This window comes from Xiphophorus maculatus, chromosome 20 (assembly GCF_002775205.1).
Source record: "Xiphophorus maculatus strain JP 163 A chromosome 20, X_maculatus-5.0-male, whole genome shotgun sequence".
NCBI lineage: Eukaryota > Metazoa > Chordata > Actinopteri > Cyprinodontiformes > Poeciliidae > Xiphophorus > Xiphophorus maculatus.
The window spans coordinates 27,374,603-27,388,229 of NC_036462.1; the positions used below are offsets into that span (position 1 = coordinate 27,374,603).

The 13,627-nt window shown below is 42.7% G+C and overlaps 1 long non-coding RNA gene across 1 annotated transcript; it reads right to left on the reverse strand.

Annotated features, from left to right (window-relative positions):
• Positions 1–1,908: 1,908 nt before the first annotated feature.
• Positions 1,909–4,899, reverse strand: LOC111605777. Its single transcript, XR_002751827.1, has 2 exons — positions 2,272–4,899; positions 1,909–2,183 (listed from the first exon to the last, which is right to left on the reverse strand). It is a non-coding gene; the product is annotated as an uncharacterized LOC111605777 (long non-coding RNA).
• Between the last annotated feature and the right edge of the window lie 8,728 nt (positions 4,900–13,627).

Here is a 13,627-nt window from a genome sequence, read left to right on the forward strand (position 1 = left end):
CAAGAGAGGTGATCCTCAACTCTAGGAGAAGATGCAAATGTCTTAATCCCAACAATTCAAGGTTGGTAGAGTTGATCACTTTTAGAGATATTTTTAAGTCTTATATTTTTCCCAATGGGTTTAAAAGTTCTCATGCAGCAAATGAAAATTAGATATAAATATTCCTGTCTATTGACAGATTTCATGAGGGGAAAAAAAACTTTTTTGTATGTCTAGGAGTATGTGGGGTAAAAGATGTTATTACTGAGGTTCTTTATGTCTGCAATACCGAAAAGAAAACATGCTTCCCTGACTATTACCGCTAAAATATCACAATGAAAGTCAAATAAGCTAGTTTTGTGATACGTCAGTGTTAAGGTTCCCACGTACTAGGACCAAAATTACTTCTCATTGACATCGATGTTTAATGAAAACTGCGTCATTTTGTTCACAGAAAGATACTTGACAAGAGGGCTGGATCGTACTATTTTGACGGAGCTCTCTGTGAAGTGTTGTGCGTGTGTGTTGGCCTAAAGCTTTTTGTTGTTGTCATTTTGTCTGACCACAGCATGTTCTTCCACATGTTTGCAGTGCTGTGACAATTTGCAGAGCAAAATCTTCCTTGCTTTCTTTCAAGATTTCTTCTTGCAATTTTTTTTTAGAAAGGCCACACTGCAAAAACACAAAATCTTGCCAAGTATTTTTGTTCTAGTTTCTAGAGCAAATGTCTTAGTACACTTGATGTAGGACAAAGCCAACTTAAAAGCAACATTTTAGCAAGAAATAGGAGCTTTTTTTAAGTCACAAATTCCTAAATATTGATGAAAAAGTGCTAGCTACATGAGAAATAATCTGCAAGTAGAGCAAAACATTTTAACTTACGATATGGCAAAAAATGTGTTGTTCCACTGGCAGATTATTTCACTTATAACTAGTACGTTTTAATTAATATCCAACTGGCAGTATTACGAAAAACTTTCTTTTTTGAGCTTTACATCATGATATAATGTTTTTCCCTCATCAAAAACATACCTGAAGTGTTGCCTTGATTCTTTCATGCATGTTTGAGAAATCCTTTAATTTGCTGTGGACACAACATCCAGATGTGCAAAAGGAAGAAGCTTCTCTTCCTGCAGTTTCCAAGTTTCGAGCTTCCAACCACAGAGAGCACCCATGTCTCCTGCCTTCCCCACTCAGTCCCTTCAGACTAGCCAGCAGCAATTAGCAATCACCTGATGGAACTGCTCATTTGCTGAGCTACTTCTCACTGCAAATCTGGTTAAGGGTTACTACAGGAGCATTGTTGGGATGACTTCCTGAAGGGAAAGTTTTCAGAATGAGCAGGAGTTTTTAAAGAGGCAAACTCTCAATTTCAGGGTGTAAAGTATTTTTTAACAACTGGAAGTAGCATAATTACTTGACTGTGCAATAAAATGGCCCTGTGTGCCTGGACAACACGTAATACTGTCCCTTTAAGAAATTGCTGACTAAAAACTTAAGCCCCTCTATCACGTTGAAAAGTTACCTTTAAGTTGATTTTGACTTATTTCAAACATACTAAGATATTTGCACTAGAAATTAGACCACAAGTACTTGGTAGGATGTTTTCTTTGCAGGCATATTACCGAGTACAGCTAAGAATTGTCCTGTAAGCTGCAGCACCTCCAGTGTTACTACGGCCGACGGCCATTTCTTGGTAGATCTGCAGGTGTGCCAGAACAGGTGCTTGTGAGATAATCTAGGATAGGAATCTTGCTTTATAACATAATCCTGTTTTAATCTAATCCACAAGTTCCTTCCTAAAGTGTCAACCCGTGTTGTACTGTAACCACACGTGAAAAAGTTTAAGAAGTGTGATTAAAATTGTCTACATGAGGAAGTAAAACAAATTATATCAGCTGCGAGCAATGAAGAACAAGAACTCAAAGCGACACGAGCTAAAAGCAGTTTATTAGCAATGCCACACTCCTGAAAAATGTGGATGAGGATGAAAAGAGGGAAAAAGATCTGTGAACAGAAACCTGTTTGACTAAATGAAAAGATGCCAAAACCCTCAGTCGGTTCGGAAGAATCAGGCGGGCTCAGCGAGAAAAACTGGCCACTCTGCGGAGCCTGAAACAGCTAGATTTCTATCGTCTATCTACCCAAACACTTCCTTTTGTCTCCGTGGGATGAGTGTCTTCACGTATAGCGAGGAGTGCCTTCTGTTTAAAAAGAAAACAGGCAAAGTGTTGAATGTGTAAAGACAGGCAGATCTTTTACCACGACGGGGAATTAGTTCAACAGTTTGACCTTCTCTGAAGTGAGTCCCTTTGGTGCAAAACGTTGAACCGAATGCAGGATCCAGGTGAATCTTTGCACATGAGGGACAAATCTAAAAAAAACAACAACTCAATCTTCAAGCCCGAGGAAGGAGATGGATGTGATATGATCAAGGCCAGATAGACTAAATTTACAAAATAATGGTCAAAAGTGATAGTGGCATAAAACACAAAAACCCCTTTTAGCAAAAAGGGATTAATATACCTCAATGTCAAAGTCATACAGAAGTGATTGGTGTGCCAATATGTTCAAGTGCTTTGAACTTGCGTTTTTCATTCTAATGTAAAGTTTAGCTAAGTGGACATCAAATGCTCTCACCAGGCAGTGTTTTTCCAAGCGCTCTTTGAAATATCACATTGGAAATTTCTGTTGGAAACTGCAAAATTTGAAATAACTTCTTTAGTTTCACAAAACGGTTCTTAAGTTTGAGGTGGCTTTTGGCTTTTTCGAAAAGCCAAAATAGGCGCCTCTGTACTCGATGAGTCCATCCTCAAGTTAAATAACATTTTCACATGGAGGTAAGAATATGGAAAAAAACTGCTTTGATTTGATAAAATAATACACATATCTGCTTTCTTGAACGTTCTATTTATGTGTCTGTCTGGAGTCTGGTGGGTCACATAAAAAAGCCATGGCGGGCCAGTCTTGGCCCCTGGACCTTCAGTTTGACAACGGAGCTCTAGAGAGACGTAAATAGAGCCTTAAAAAAGGAAAAAGTTGTGTACTTAAATATTATTTTATTAATTAAATCAAAGCACTTTCTATCTTTATTTTGCCTAATTACAACAATGTGAAAAATTTCCAATGTTATTTGACTTTAAGAAGTCAAAGAGACTCCTGTTTATTGATTTATTTATATTTTAGCAGTTTAATAGATAGTTTTATTGATACATTTTTACCACAATTGGCCCTTGGAGTGCATTCGTAATCATTATGAGGCCCCTGCTCCACATGGCTTACCACAATTTACGTCACAGCTTTCTTCCACCACGACGTTCCTCGGATGCCGGATTTGTGGTTCCTGAGACCGACGGTTGTCAACAGATTCTCCCACCTGAGCCGTTCAGCCAGTGAACTGACTTCCTTCACTCCCTCCACCCTTTTACAGCTGTCCAGCTTTTACTGTCCCACCGGCTAACGTCCCTCACTCGGGCTCCCTCTGAGAGAGACTGCGTCTCCTCCGGCTCGTCTCGTGATCGCCGGCCTCGGTCGGAATGCCAGCGGGACCCAGAGGCTCTTTGAGCGGCCCGCCGGGTCGTCGAACGGTGGTTGAGAAGTTGCAGGCCTGCTGTCGGTTTAATGTCTGCCAGAACCTTTAAAACTCACTCTGATCCAGAGATACTCCTGGCTTTATCACACCCTGGAGCCAGCAGTGCGGGTTTAACTGCTTTCACCGGCTCGCATGGACTTAAATCACAAACCTCCTGAACGTTTCACGCTATCCACGCTGTATGTCTTCCCAGTGAATGTCAGTCATCTTTGTCAAGGTGCAAATGGTAAACTTTAGATCCTCTCTGCTTTAAGAGCAAGGTGAGCTGGTTGTAGCCTACAGATTGAGGTCTTGTGCACACGTAGCCGGGTTTATATAAAAACAAATATCTCTGAGCTGGAGGTTGGGACTATGAAATTCCTGGTAACGCACAAAGTGTGAAAAAGTTCATTTGAGTCATTTTCCAAGATATGTGTATTTATGTTTTGATTTGGTGCCGGGAAAAAAAGACCCCAACAACTTCAAACTTTTAGGACTTTGACTGCACCAACTGCAGTTCTGTGGCCGATCGTCGATCTTTACAAAGCCTGACCTGCTGAGTCTTATTTTGCCCAATGCCAGTTTTTTTATTGTCCGAAAGGTGGCTAAATATACCAAGAAAGTCACTGAGTTGGCAACAGTGGGGTCACTAGTGTTAACTGCAAACTTGCAGACATAACCTGGTGGGCCGGTCTATCAATCAAACCTCTCTAACGGGAGAGCAGAAGAGGACAGTGGTTGAATTTTAGACCTCTACCAAGGTTGATAAGATCGGAGGATAAGATCGGCTTCGCATGCAGGTATCGGCTGATCACCAATCTCCCAAAATTAAAGAAATCTGTGCAACTGGCGCACACCCAATTGGGATCAACTTTGTTTTTACATTCATCTTTTTTGTTATTTTTTTCTTCTGGACCAAGTCGAGCCTCCGGCTCTGAAACGCGATCCCCCAGACGAGCCAACATCCAGGAGCAGAACAATGACACGTCACGCCCCCGCACGTCTCAGGGCTGCAGGAGTCACCGACGCCTCCAGCCTCACATCCTCCCCACACGTCTGCCCTGGCAGCCGCTTTCATGGCAACATCTTCACCCCCACAGAACACGCCGAGAGCCTGTTCCTTCGGTGCCATTCAGCGCGTTGTGAGCCGCGCACAGAACGAAAACAGGCTGACCTTTTAGCGTCCGAGTGTCTTGACACTCGTTCGCCGTGCCCTGAAAGGTTGCTGGTGCCGCGGCATCTTCATCTTATCTCCGGCCAACACGCCTGCCGTGACGAGGAGCTCCTCTGCCTCAGACAGGGCCAAGCTGCTGCTGCTGGGCAGGGAACCAGAGGAAGGGGTGGAAAGGAAAGAGAAAGAGGGGCGAAGGGGGTTGAGGTTAACTGCAGCAGGGGCGGCGCACAAACTGAGACGGGGGGCGGAGGAGGAGGCCCCCCCCTACAAGCGCCTGACGACCACTGACAGCTGAGCTTCCTCTCTCTGTGGGGGTTTCATGACCACAAACTGACACACTCCCTCACACGCATTGCTCCTGTTTAGCCGTCTTCTATAACCCACTGGCACAAATTCTGACTACTCTCAGACTGCAACAGGAAGAGAATCACTTAGTCGAAAACACAAATTTACACAAAGAAATTTTTTTTTACTCACTGTGCAAAGTTAAATCAGACCAACAATTTTTTCTGTTGTTTTAGGTCAGAATAGTCCAAACTATTTCAATTTCTTAAATGTCAGAAAACTTAGCGTGAAAATGTTTCACAGTATTTTTGTTTGTAACTTTCCTTGAATTTCAAACATTTACAGTCAGCCAGTATTTAATCTTTTACAATGTATGAATTGGGTCAAACCTTTAGAGTTTTCTTCCACAAGCTTCTCATGATAGTTTGCGGGCGTTCTGGACCATTCCTCCGGACAGAACCGTTAACATATTTGTCTGAACTGTGAAAATACTCATTATTTAACAGTTTCAGCCTAAAAATACATAGTATGTACTTAATAAAATAAAGTCGCTTTACGTTGTAAAGCGACTTTATTCAGAAAGTGTCATGGTAGGGTTATAGTTTTCAGTTTTTCATGATAGTGTAGTTTCATTTCGTTGTGACTTTTCGTTTGTCTAATTTAGTTACTTTTAATCAGTTTTTAAGAGTGTGTTTGCTAGTTTTTATTAGTTAAATACTGATTAATTTTAGCTTAGTTTTTATTGGCTATAGTAGTAGTTTTACCTTGTGTCCTGGTGTGTGGTCAAACGCAGCGGCGGGCGGAGCGGGAGCAACAGGTGAACGGGGGCATTTGGAGGAACAGAGCAAACGCTGTTGTCTCCTCCTTTGACTTCTGAACCTTCGCTGTCACTGCTGATATACACGAGGACAGCTGTGAAAATGATCCCCTCTCTGATTCACACATGTGGCGGCGAGCGTCACAGCCGTGCCAAAAATGTGCACAATTACAGATTTTTTTTCTTTCTGTCGTGCAGCACTAAAAGTACATCACTGTTAGTGAACCTAAGAGAGACGGTGGAAAGCTGCTGCTTGAGTCAAGATGTAGGAAGGAAGTGTTCACCATGCCACAGATAATGTCTCTGTGTTGGCTGGTTTTTGCAACACGGTGCTTTTTATGGGCCCTCTGAAGGTAAATGTTTGAACAGGACATGTCCAGCATATGTGGGATCTGCAAAATGTAAAAGTCAGTGACAATAAATATGTTTAAATGAAAAAGGTTGTTTTAATGAGGAAAAGAAAAAGAGAGCCGGCCCAGGGTGCTGCGAGTTAAGCGGTTGCTTAGGGACCCCCACACCACCAGAGGGCTCCAAAGAGCAAAAAGCAAGCATGATAAAAACCAATTGAATAACATTAAATAATTCAAACTAAACACCATTACAGATGGAAAAGGAATAGTTTAAAATAGTTTGTACAAAAATAAGAGGTTTTATTAACCTATTTACTAACAGAATTAGTTGCTGCCTCATTTAGGGACATATAAGATATTAAACTTGTTAACTTGTTTGTTATAAATTTAGTGTTTTAATGTGGCACACTTAAATACCAATCTGCATTTCAAATTCCAAATTTCTACTTTTTAGTTTTCCAGTCTTGCAAGGTTCAAGTCAACATTCATATCAACACCAGTACAATAAATGATGCTGATAATAGGTATGTCACACAGGTGGTCGGAAAAGGTGGATGACGCTAAATGCAGGACAATCCTGGGGAAAAAAAAAGTTACAAAAAAGTGGCTGTTCACCTTCCAGTAGGACAAAAACCTGAAATATCCAATCCAACTAGATCAAAGCGTCCCGATGTGTTAGTGAGCCAAAGCCTACATCCAATAAGAGTTTGTGGTAAATAGATTTATTGAAGCTCAATTCAAAACGAATTTGGAAAACACTTTGGTCTTTTGACGTGTAAAAACACTTTCTGCTATAACTACAGCAAAAGATGGTTCTACAAACTATGAACTCGGATGGGCTGAATTAAAAACCCAAATCACACTTTTTGGATTTTACTTTTTTTTTTTCTTTTCTTTTTAAGAAATGCATTTTATCCATCAACGTCACAGTTTCAGTAACTGACTAATGGTTTTTCTCGTAGTCACTTTTGCTTCCCCGAAGACAAACCTCCTTGCAACAAACCCTTGTTCTGGTTCGTTTGCACCAGCCCGCTTATAAAAAGCACTCAAATTCCCACCATATTCTGATCTGGGTCTTGGGAGCAGTTCTAGAAAACATGGCCATGACTCAGAGCCAAATTGGGGCATTATTTGGATCAGGCACGGGGGATTGTGTTGATCTAAACTGCAATATAAAATCCATCCTCTGAGATATTTTCAGCCTGAAGTTTTTTTTTCTTTTCTTTCTGCACCCACTTGTTCTAATCTTCTGCACGGGAACATCCACCTCCCCCCTCCCCGACTCGTTTCTCCCATAATTTCTTTATGAACATCTCCTCAGACCTCTCCTATTTTAGTATGTTCCACCAGGCATGATTTACCATCTTCCACAGGGAGACCTGGCTGAGCCCCTCTGCCTAGTTGTAAAAAAGACACTGTGTGTCTCCATGCAGTTCCCAATCCTTGGGGGGAAGAGGGGGAGTCATCAGCTCTCGACGCAGAGCTAACAGGAAAGTCCACCCGGATTCACCAGCAGCTCTTTATAAGGACAAGGGAAAAAAGGCCCTGGTGCCTCTCTATATTTAGATGGACTTTATTGGGCCTCTTGTCTTTGCTTGACTGCTCTCTCCTCCCGTGTGCTGCTGTTACCAATCATTCACCAGAGCCATGTGGGAGGGCGCCCTCCACCCCATCGCACAGCCTGATAATGATCTCAGAGATAATAACACAGAAGAGGAAACAAGAGAGAGATGGCGGAGGAATGACAGTGGTAGGTGGTGAAGGAGAAGGTTTTTACCGTTTCCTTTCCCCTTCTGCAGGTTCATAAATACAAAAGTTTGGAGGAAACCAAAAGGTTTTAAAGATGGATCCTGTGTGATTGGTTTATCTAGTTGGTGATGAGGCTGGATAGAGGGGGGGAGACTCTCCTTTCTGGTTTTATCTCTAAAGTAAAGTGTGTTTTATCAACAGCTTTCTCCTCCCCCCAGATCACAAATAGCCCACCTGACTATCTCTTTCTGTCAGATCTTGGGTTAGTGCCTGGAGGCTCCACAGCCCATGGTTTCGCGACAGGCACTTTAGAAACGAGCAACTGGGGCGTTTGATGAACAAACTCCACACCGAGCAGCATGTTTAGGATCTGCCGGGTCACGGGCCTCTTCGTACAAAACATTCAAACGCAAATATATACCTGCAGATTGGCTTCTGGGTACTTTAGCAAGGTCTGTCTAGACTGAGACAGACATGATGTCAAAGATGATCTGTTTTGTTTTTAGAGTCAATAGTTGTTTTTAGTATGTAGAACTTCATCGCTGATATTTCCATTTACAAAAGTCACCATCGGGAAGCAAGTCGAGTAATGATTCGACTTACTTGGTGAACCTTTGTTTCGCTTTTGCTGTGAAACGGAGGTTAAAAAGTATCTCCTGCCCAGCAGAGTTGAGTAGTAACTATTTACATTTATTCAGTCACATTTACTTGAGTAACTTTTTGAAAGAAATGTACTTTTAGGAGTACATTGTTGTACTTTTTACTTTTACTTGAGTAACTTATTTCTCAAGAATTTTTACTTGAGTAAAATTTCTGGATACTGGATACGTCACTGAATGAAGAATTGGCTTGTTTTAACCAAAAACTTCACCATACGCAGGAAAAAAAGTTTCTTTTGCCTGATTTTATCTTGTAATTATGTTCTTAATTATTTTCATTTTGATCTTTACAATACTAAAATTTCCATGTAACTTTATATTTGGTCTGTCTGATAATGTAATTTTAAAATATTAAATGATTGATATTTTGAGTTGCCTTTTGCCAAATGCTTTTTTACTCTTATTTGAGTGGTTTCTTACTCAGCTGATTTTAGCTTTTACTTGAGTAAGCATATGTTGATGTAGTACAAGTTTTGGTTACTCCATCCACCTCTGATGCTCACTGATAGGCATATAATTTTTTAATTGATTCATTTTAGAATATAATAGTATAAAATAAGAAACAGACACAGCAGTAATCAAACTATAGTATTGTGTAAAATTGACTTTTTTGAGCTTTATGTCATGTTATGATGCTATTCCCTTATCAAAAACGTACCTGGGTCGTTGCCTTGATTGTTTCACACATGTTTGAGGAATTCCTGAACCAACCATTCGGCCGTGCCTAAATGCTTGCTCTCACCAAGCACCGCCCATTCCCTCAAATCTCCTTCTGGGATCTGCTGTCTCCAGTCGAGTCCCAGAACTGCGAGTTTCCTGAGGTGAAAATATGAACTACCGCCTGGTCCTACGCTCCTAAGAACGTTTGTAAACACTGGAGAAGCGTTGTTGTGATGACAAGGCAGAGTGTCGGAAAGAGCAGGAGCTTCTTAAAGAGACAGAGCCCCAATTTTAAGGCGGCATATTGCGAAATCAAATTTGATATATACAGCATTTTTATAACAACTGAAGGCAACACAGTTGCCTGATTTTGCTGTAAAATGTCACTATATGCCTAACCATTTGACATTTGTCATCCTTTACCATTGTGATTCAATCTTTAGTGTGTTTTTTCCCCCTCCACTTTGTTTGTGCTTGCTTTCAGTTTACAGCATGTCTGTGAATCTACCCCTGAAGCGAGTTCAATTTCTTCTCATAGCTGCCAGTTTTCACTAAATATACCAAATGATCTGCTCACAGTCTCTCACCTCATTCAGCGTAGCTTGCCTGTGGTCGACCGAGCCTGTGTTCAGTGAAAAAAAACAACAAAAAAACCCCCAGCAGGCAGTCTTTGTGGCTGTGTCTACCTCAGCAGTGAGCAAAGCCCAGGCAGGTGGAGCTTAGTGACACAGAAAGTGCTTGCTTTGCATGTCAGCTGTCAATTTCAGGAGTCACACAAGAAAAGCCTCAACTGCCATGCAAATGGGAGGCAAATAGTATTCAAATACGACTGATGTGGAAGAGGACGGGTCAAAGACGTGAGAGTGTACCGGCGCTATGCGTACCGCGTGAAGCTTGACGGTGCAGTGGCGTACGTCAAGGTTTAATGTTTGTGTGTCTGACTTTTGGCAAAAAGGCCGGTCCAGTTTTACCACAGCGGCCACAGTTGCCCTCTGGGGAAGGACAAACTGTGACGTCAGAATGGTGGAGGGGGTGATGGGGGGCAGCAGCTCCGAAGACAATAGTTTACTGTGCAGGACGAGGGCCAAGGCGTGGTCTTGCTGGACAGAGGCTCTTCTCAGGGGACCGGCCCGAGCAGCTGCCTCAGCCTCTGGATCTCTGATACACATACACAGTTTCAATTCAGCATGAAAGCTGAAAGGATCCATGTTAAATCCCCCTTAAACTCATGTTTCTCTCGGTGTGTGTGTGTGTGTCTGGGCCATTGTGTGTTGGTGTGCGAGCATGTCTGCGAGAACGCCAGTCGTTCTTTCCAGGCTCTGAGGAACGCGCGGACGGAGGTGGAGTGGGAGAGCCCCGGGGAGAGAAACGTAGCTCATAAACAGAAGCAAAACAAAGAAGCGATGGAGAGAGTAGCCCTCAACCCCTCCTGATCGCCGCTGATGCTGGCTCAGATAAACGGTGCCGAATGTGTGTCCGCAAACTCCTGGCATGCTCCTCGCAGAACGCTGCGTTTGCTCCTTGTTTTGGAGCCGATCTTGCGCCAGAAAGCCATGAATGTTTACAAGACATAGAAAGTCATCTCCAAAATGAGAGGGCAAACCACTTGGGTGGAAACACAGTGGGGTACAACAATAAGCTGGTCACATTTGAGTGGAGAACGGGCTGGTCAACAGAGAGAGCAATTTTGAAAATAAAACTGATGGAGGATTCAAAAGACCAAAGACCGGGGCAAATGATGAACCTTCAAGCCAGTTAACAGTGGAAACATATAGCCCGAGCCATGTCAGGAAGTTTAGATCAAAACATACTCATGCATCAGAATGCTCTAAAATCAAGACCTAAATCTGAGGGTCTGTGGCAAAAGCTGAAAATGAATGTTTACAGTTGCTGAGAACTTAATTGAGTGGGCTTTAGCTACTTTGCAAAGAGGATTGGGCAAACATTTTGATCTTTAGTTGTGGAAAAACTGGTAAACGTACAGCTGGAGGCCGAACTTGGATCAGGGACGTACCACCTGGGTCATAAATAGGGTAAAATGGCCCTCCTTTTTATTGTTTATGTGGAGACAGCTCAATATGAGATGTGCAAACAGATGCTGAGCATCATTAAACATGTATGAGCAGTGCATCAGCACAAAACCCACCTGCCCTTCAGCTAAGGTCTAATGACAACAAATGCAACAAAAGCCTTAGGTGATCCGCCCAGCCTCGAGGGGGCTGCCGTAGCGGTCTATTCAGCCTCTCATTCGCCTGTGAGAAGGGCTCAATGGGGCCTCATGTTATTAAAAGCTTTCATACACGTGATCTGACAGCATTATGATTTGCGTGGAGGACACCCGCTCAAACAACGGTTGGTTTTTACATGATGGTTGCGGCTTTTGTTGAACCGTCCGGCCTGGCCGCCGCTCTTAACATTGGGTTATTTTACTGCAGCGCTTTAATTTAGTAGATTTCCAACATAGAGCTTGTAAGTATTACGCCACCCAAACACATGGATACGCAGACAATAGGCACGCGAACAAGCTAACCAGAAGACATGGCTAGGTTACCGGTAACAACGTGAACTTAAAATCTGTCAAACCTTTCCATCATACCATAGCCACAGTGGGAGTTGGGGGTGGGGGGGTCTACTACATTTAAAAATGTAGTGTAAAAGAAACTTTATTCCAAAGGGAAATCATAACCCATATGTCATCCAATATCTTCAAAGGGTTGATGCTATGGGCAGAAAGGACCTCTGGTAGCAGTCTGGAAATGAATCTGAGGAGGCCTCTCACTGAAGACTGTATGAGACCGTATGATGGTCTCATACCAGACATCATATCTGATGACTGCCTGAAATAAAACTTCCAGAGTATTCCAAACACCGCTGAACCTACATGCCTCGGACAAACCTGTCGTCTGTGTAGCCTCATCCTGTTTAAAATGCAAACAAGCACACTGCATTGTTTTGGCCCTAAGGAAAAATGACTTGGGTGTCAATAATGTTTTACATCAACAAAATAATGAAGTGAGGGATTTCAGTGAGATGTTACCTGTAGGCAAGACGTGTTGTGAGGTGAATGAAAACATTAACATCAAGTTGCATAAAGTTTTTGTTTTCATATTTTAGCACAACAAAAGCAACTTTTAAGAAGCACAAACTAGAATCAGAGAAGCATGAGTGTAGTGAGGGGGCATGCTCTACTTTACTACCACGTTTTTTTGGGGGGGTTGTAAGCCAGGCAAGTGTTGTGGGGGGTAGTTTCTGTTGTGATCATGTGACAGTTTGGTCAGGAAGAAGTGTGTTTTTTTTTGTTGTTTCTTTTATTTTTTTCACAGACTGTTGTCTGTTGTGAAACTCCTGGTGGATAACTGTGCTGCTCTGTAACCCGTCAGGATGAACCGTTTGACCCCTGACACACAGATAGATAGATAGATAGATAGATAGCATTTATTGTCATTGAACAGAATTCAACGAAATTTCCATTGCAGCTCCCGTGCAAAAGGTCAAATATATACAGTATAAATAAGCAAACACACAATAATAATAATAACAATATATACAACTAAATTAACTAAAGGCACTCAACCACACCAAAGAAGTAGCAGCAGGTCCAATTATGGCAAAGTACAGATAATGTGACAGTGCAAAGTGCAGAACAATATGGCTGTGTGGGGGTGGGGGATATGTATGTGTGACTGCGAGGTTATGATATGTGTGGGAGGGGGGGACGGCAGGGAGTAATGGCTCTGACGGCTGTGGGGAAGAAACTGTTTCTCAGTCTATTTGTTGTAGTCCGTATATTCCTGTACCGCTTGCCTGATGGCAGCGGCACAAACAGTCTGTGGCCCGGGTGGCTGGAATCCATGGCTATGGATCCAGCTCTCTTCTTGACCCGGTCTGTGTAAATGGAGTCCAGGTCTGGGAGGGGGCATCCCACAATGCCTTGTGCTGTTCTCACCACCCGTGTCAGTTGTTTCCTCTCCAGTGCTGTGCAGCTACCATACCACACAGTCATGTTGAGGCAGAGGATGCTCTCGATCATCGCCCTGTAAAAGTTCACGAGCAGCCGTGAGGAAAGTCCAGCCCGTCTCAGTTTCCTGAGGAAGAAGAGCCTTTGTTGTGCTTCTCAGCTGCTCAGTGTGAGACACACAGGCTCCCGTTTCCTCCTGGGACCAACATCAGTTAGGATGTCTTCAGCTGAAGACAACCGGACACACACACACCACATTAACACACACTGTACACCAGGGTAATGTCAACCTTAGGCCATGATGAGCTGGAGACTTCAGATGAGTCACAAAAGTGTTACTGCCATCTAGTGGCGGAGGAGCGCTATTTGTTCCAATACGGAAAATGTCTTTCCATAGGGGGGAATATTTGTGTGTAAATATAGTC